Genomic DNA, 6,898 nt, shown 5'->3' with positions numbered 1-6,898 from the left:
GCTCAGTCATGTCCAACTCTGCAACCCCATGAACTGTGTAGTCCACCAGGCTCCTCTGTCCATGGAACTCTCATTGAAATACTGCAGTGGGCTGTCATTTCCTTCTCCAGGGGATCTTCCCAACCCAGGGATTGAAGCCAGGTCTCCCACATTGCAGGTGAGTTCTTTACCAGCTGAGCCACCAGGGAAGCTCCCAGTGACATGAGATGAGCCAATAATTCAGCTCTCTTTTTTAGCCTAGTTAGAGCTGGGTTTTTTATTGTTACTTGGAAAAGTGAAAGTGAAGTCACTCAGTCATGTCGGATCTTTGTGACCCCGTGGACCGTAGCCCACCAGGCTCCTCTGTCCATGGGATTCTCCAGGCAAGAATACTGGAGTGGGTTGCCATTTCCTTCTCCAGGGGATCTTCCCAACCCAGGGATTGAACCCGGGTCTCCTGCATTGGAGGCAGACGCTTTAACCGCTGAACTACCAGGGAAGCCCTTTTTTGTTATTTGGAAATATATTTAAAAAAGAAAAGTATTAGGAGAGAGACTGGATTGAACTTAGGAGAAGGCGGGTAGAACAGTTGCAAATAACAACAAAAACCCAGCTCTAACTAGGCTAAAAAATAGAGCTGAATTATTGGCTCATCTCATGTCACTGGGAGCTTCCCTGGTGGCTCAGCTGGTAAAGAATTCACCTGCAATGCGGGAGACCTGGGTTCAATCCCTGGGTTGGGAAGATCCCCTGGAGAAGGGAATGGCAGCCCACTCATATTTGTTGTTGTTCATTCACTAAGTTGTGTCTGACTCTGTGACCCCTTGGACTGCAGCACGCCAGGCCTCCTTGTACCCCACCAACTCTTGGAGTTTGCCCAAGTCCATGTCCATTCAATTGGTGTGGATCAGATAGTAAAGAATCTGACTGTAATGCAGGAGACCCAGGTATCTGGGTCAGTCCCTGGGTAGGGAAGATCCCCTGGAGAAAGGAATGACAACCCACTCCAGTATTCTTGCCTGGGGAACCTGGAAAATTCCATGGACAGAGGAGCCTGGTGGGCTGCAATCCATGGGGTCACAAAGTCAGACACGACTGAGCAGCTAACACTAACAGTTATTATATAGAAAAAATGCGCTGTACTAATAAATATACTAACAAATATACATAGATATATGTATGTGTGGATTGAGTTTTATTGATGGTAGGTAAGATGGACAAGCCTTTAAATAGCATTGCCTTTCGTAGTGAGAAATTTAATTTCTTTTCAGAGATTTCAGTCACCTGTTAGTCCTTGTGAATTCATCAATGACAATCTCCACCTATTGCCAGTAGGTTTAGTACTTTTAACATCTCTCATACATGCTAATCTCCCTTTTCAACAAAGAGAACAGGCTTCAGGCTCAGAACCCTCTAGGCAATGCTATCTAAGTGGTTTTAATATCATTGTTTTCCGTGTGTTCATTTTTCCTTTATCTTCTGTTTATGTCACATGACATCTCTTTTCTACTTCAGTAATTTGCATTCTACTTTGGATAGTGATGCTAAATTTCCTCTTTAGATTGGCCTGAGAAATGTGAATCAATAATAATATAAATGGTATGAAGATTTAAGGGATAAAGTAGAGCTCAGATGATTAAATAGGACACTCTGGTGTAAACACACACTTTCTAGATCTGGAGTACAGGGACTGGAGTCTCTCCTTCCCTATGCAACTCCAGACACATCACTTAGCCCCTTGTGCTACAATTCCTGCCTATCTCACTGCTGCTGCTAAGTCACTTCAGTCGTGTCCGACTCTGTGAGACCCCATAGACGGCAGCCCACCAGGCTCCCCTGTCCCTGGGATTCTCCAGGCAAGAACACTGGAGTGGGTTGCCATTTCTTTCTCCAATGCATGAAAGTGAAAAGTGAAAGTGAAGTCACTCAGTCGTGTCCGACTCTTAGCGACCCCATGGACTGCAGGCCACCAGGCTCCTCTGTCCATGGGGTTTTCCAGGCAAGAGTACTGGAGTAGGGTGCCATTGCCTTCTCCATGCCTATCTCACAGTGCTTTACAAATGCCAATTATCCTTATCAAATTACTGTTTGTGTTGGGTATTGCCTATATTGGGCTTCCCAGGTGGTACTAGTGGTAAAGAACCTGCCTGCCAGTGCAGGGGACAAAAGAGATGTGGGTTCAGTCCCAGGGTCAGAAAGATCCCCTTGAGGAGGACACGGCAACCCACTCCAGTATTCTTGCCTGGAGAATCCCATGGACAGAGGAGCCTGGTGGACTACAGTCCTTGGGGTTGCAAAATGTCAGACATTGCCTGTGTCTCAGAGCTGCATTTCCCAAAGTCCTTTGCCAGCAGGTTCTGATAAGGTTTAGATGCTGCCAGTGAGATGCACTTGGGATTTGAACAGCACAAGGATCGTGTCATTCTTCCTCCTGCAGCCACTCACACGATATAAATTTGTGCCATGAAGCTAGATGCCAAGACTGCTCCTGACAGGCACTAGCTTCTAAGCTGCAGGGTGGCTATGACATTCGCCATGGTTTCCTGTCCTTTCCTGCAATTTCTGATCTCTGGGTGCAGTGGCTTCCTGACATCAGGTCCACAGCTGATGCGGAATAACCTGAAAGTTACAGGGTATCCCTCTTGACCTTCACCCATCCACTCCTTCCAAAGTCCTTGTGGCATCTGATTTCATGTGTTAAATATCTTTCTGCTGGTAATACCTTCAGTCGTCTCTTTTTCCCTCACTGAATCCTAACTGAGATATTATTTGTTTCATTGATTTTATTTTTAAAAAACCCACTTATGTTTAATAATAATACAATAAGCATGAACAAAAAGTTATTATTAATAGTAGTCACTTGGGCTAAGCATTTTGTAGGCATAACCTCCTTCTGTCCTCTTAAGAACCCAATGAGGTAGTTTTTATTACTATCCTCATTCTGCAGAGTAGGAAACTAAGGCAGAGGGTTGCATACTAACCCAGGTCTCAGAGGTGGCCAGCGAGGGAGTTGGAGTTTGACCTTCGGCTGTGTGAATTCAGAGTCCTCAAGGACCTTGTAGTAGACTGTCCTTCCCCTCGCAATAAAGAGTCTACTTTAGGTTGCCTATAAAGTCAACTTCAGGTGTGAAACTAGAAGTGTTTTTGAATTCAGAAGTTTCAATTTTTAGAAGGGTGACACAGTACACCTACTGCATGTTACTTGCGGGGACAGCACAAGTGGGGTCTGGGATAGGATGTTGTAATCAAACATACTAATTCTGTAATGAAATGAGTGTTCATTCAAATAAGATAAAGCCCATAATAAATAGTCATAGGACATTGCAGTTGCTACCCAGTGAGTTTAGGTGGCAAATTATTTACAAAAATATTTTTGGTTTTCAGAGCTTTGTTGATTTCAGAATCACAGATCAGGAATTATGGACCTGAATTTGTTTTTAATTTTTGTTTTTTGCCACCCCGCATAGCATATGGATCTTACTTGCCTGACTAGGGATCGAATCTGGGCCCTTGGCAGTGAGACAACAGAGCCCAAACCACTGGACTGCATTTTTAATTAAGTATTAGCGAATAGAAAAGATAAGCTGAGCAGATTAAAAAATTTTTTTTTCATCTATTGTCTTATTTTAAGTGTGTCTTTGGTCTAACTTTTTGTAACCCCTTTTGTAACCACTCCTTTAGCCAAAGTGTTCGGGCAAAGACTTATTTCATATCTATTTATGTCAAATGTACTTACAAGTATATTTACTTTATAGACACCAAAAGGTTGTCTGTCATGTTTCACAATGCCCAGCATATCACTCTGCGTCAAAGGAAAGAACCAGACAAAAAATCAGCAACTTAGTAGTGAAAAGCATGATCGAAATATGTTAGGTTCTCCTTCTTCTAATACAACTTGACCTTCTGATATGGCATTTCTGTTAATCATAAGTTATTTGTTCATCAACATCTTAACTAAAATATAAGTATAGCTTTAACACCATGTTAATAAATATATTCCAGTTACTTGTACTAAACTCAATGGCTTAAAATAGTTTATTATTGCTCTCGTGGTTCTGTGGGTCCCATGGGTTGACTGAGATGGCCTCATTTGGGGTTTCTCATGCGGTTGCACAGCTGGGGCTAAAGGCACAGTGAAGGTTTGGCTGTGTAGAATGTCCAAGATGGTGCACCCATCTGGCTAGCAGTTGATACAAGGGCTCAGCCAGGGTTATCATTCAAGCCACCTGTGTGTGGCCTCTCTGGCTTGGGCTTTCTACAGCATGATGGCTGAGTTCTGGGAGAAAGCCCACTAAAAATACATATTCCAGAGACCCAGGTGGAGGCAGAAAGATTTCTTATGATCCAGCCTTAGAAATCACCTAACATCACTTCTACCTGATTCTTTTCATCAAAAGAGAGTCACAGGCCCAGCCCAAAATCAAGAGGAGGATGATAAGAAAGGATGTGGATGTTCGGAGGCATGGCTCATTGAGGGGTGGGGTCATCTTTGAAAACAACTTTCAGACAACATATATAGATATATATTTACAGAGTTTAAAAGTAAATTAAAAAAATCATATACACAGAGACAAAAGTTTTATTGCCCTGCAATGGAGACAAAAATGCCTTGAAATTGTACTTCAATTTTTTTTTTCAATATCTTAGAACTTTTGAACACAGGCAAAAAACAAATAAATGGAATGACTGACATCTAAGAGGTAGTCAAATGTAGAGCTGAAGTAAGGAAACTCTGAGTTGAGCAGACAGGAGAAATTCTCTAAAGCTATAAAAATATAAGGACAGGCTTTTCAAATGCTGTGACATTATTATAGGTCTCTGGCAAACCATGATAACCCTTCTGGTATATAATCAGGATCAGTTTGGCTTACGAACAAAAGACGGGAGGAGATAATGAGGCAGTCCCTGTAGTTGTAAACCAATCATTCCTACCTGTTTTTTTTCTTTTGAGTCACACACCCTATTGAGCATATGAGAAAAGTTAGGAAATTGTTTTCCAAGAAAAATAATGTATTTTTAAAATTTAAGTAGAGTTGATATACAGTATTATACAGAAAAAATGTATATTTGTTTACTTTTGTTCCCTCCTCCATTCTTTCTTCCCTTGTTTCCTTCTCTCTTCCCTCCTTCTCTTCCTTCATTTCTTCTACAGTTATTTATAGATCACTGATTTTATATTTCAGACACTGATCTGGACCAAGGGATAGAGTAGGGAAGACAGATCCCTTTTCTAGTCTCACAGCATGTCCATTCTTATGATACAGAGACAGAAAAAACCCAAGTATACTAATAAACAAGACAACCCCAGAATGTTATAAGGAACAAACTGTGTACACAACATCTTGCCTACAATTTTATGGGGTTCACCGTCATGCCATCGACCCTTCTTCCTTACTGTGCAAGCAGTAACTTCTCTTTTAGGGTAAGTTTTCAATATAAGTAGTGTGGATATGGGTGCTGATTATCCATTGCTTTGTCATTTATACACAGTACAAAGATATTGACTGGCCTAAGCTGTTTTCAACAACTAAGGACAATTATATGCAGTGTCATTTGAGCTGATTTTCCTAACCAATGGAAAAGCACTGATGGCTTCTGATGACATTTCAGAAAGTACTACTGCTCGTGAGCACAAAAATGTGCATTGCAAGGCTTTCCATAGCTTTCAGTTCAGTTCAGTTGCTCAGTTGTTTCCGACTCTGTGACTCCACGGACTGCAGCATGCCAGGCTTCCCTGTCCATTACCAACTCTCAGAGCTTACTTAAACTCATGTCCATCGAGTTGGTGATGCCAACCATCTCATCCTCTGTCGTCCCCTTCTCCTCCTGCCTTCAATCTTTCCTAGCATGAGTCTTTTCCAATGAGTCAGTTCTTCACATCAGGTGGCCCAAGTATTGGAGTTTCAGCTTCAGCATCAGTCCTTCCAATGAATATTCAAGACTGATTTCCTTTAGGATGGACTGGTTGGATCTCCTTGCAGTCCAAGAGACTCTCAAGAGTCTTCTCCAACACTACAGTTCAAAAGCATCAGTTCTTTGGTGCTCAGCTTTCTTTATAGCCCAACTCTCACATCCACACATGGTTACTGGAAAAACCGTATCTTTGACTAGTTGGCAAAGTAATGTCTCTGCTTTTTAATATGCTGTCTAGGTTGGTCATAGCTTTTCTTCCAAGGAGCAAGTGTCTTTTAATTTCATGGCTGCAGTCACCATCTGCAATGATTTTGGAGCTCAAGAAAATAAAGTCTCTCACTGCTTCCATTATTTCCCCATCTATTTTGCCAGGAAGTGATGGGACCAGATGCCATGATCTTAGTTTTCTGAATGCTGAGTTTTAAGCCAATTTTTCACTCTCGTCTTTCACTTTCATCAAGAAGCTCTTTAGTTCTTCTTTGCTTTCTGCCATAAGGTTTCCATAGCTTTACTAAAACCAAAAAACTGGCCCCTCTAGGGAGCTATCTGCTTCCCCTTATTAAAACAATTAAATTAATCCATTAGCCTTGGGTTCACATTTCAAATTCTCATTTTACAGGAGACTCTAGGAACCCACCATTTCATCCATATTCTGAAGACAATAGTGAAGGGTATATGATTTGCTTTGGAGATTTTTTTCCTTTATGTCCTATGTTCTTCTGTTCTCACCACAAATTGTGCTTCTGGCCTTGGTTATTACGACATCCTATGAGGATTTAAACATATACTTTAACCTTTGGCAACATTTTAAGTTTTTTTTCGTTAGTGTAACTTTTGCAAAAATGAAGTGCAAATAACCATTTATCTTATTCCATCATAATATATGAGACATAGCTCTAAACTGTTATTTGAGAAACATTTTAATTGGTAACATGAAACTCCATTTTTTTCCTACTTTTTGGTGATTTATGAATATCAGGCTTTTATGCTTTCTTCAGTTAAAGGG

At 41.2% G+C, this 6,898-nt stretch overlaps 1 non-coding gene across 1 annotated transcript; it reads right to left on the bottom strand.

Annotated features, from left to right (window-relative positions):
- Nucleotides 1–406: 406 nt before the first annotated feature.
- TRNAW-CCA (transfer RNA tryptophan (anticodon CCA)) lies at nt 407–478 on the bottom strand. Its single transcript has one exon. It is a non-coding gene; the product is annotated as a tRNA-Trp (tRNA).
- Between the last annotated feature and the right edge of the window lie 6,420 nt (nt 479–6,898).

The sequence above is a fragment of the Capricornis sumatraensis genome, chromosome 15 (genome assembly GCF_032405125.1).
Source record: "Capricornis sumatraensis isolate serow.1 chromosome 15, serow.2, whole genome shotgun sequence".
Lineage (NCBI taxonomy): Eukaryota > Metazoa > Chordata > Mammalia > Artiodactyla > Bovidae > Capricornis > Capricornis sumatraensis.
Note: the sequence above shows the minus strand (reverse complement) of the source record. Positions and strands in the feature narration are given on the sequence as shown.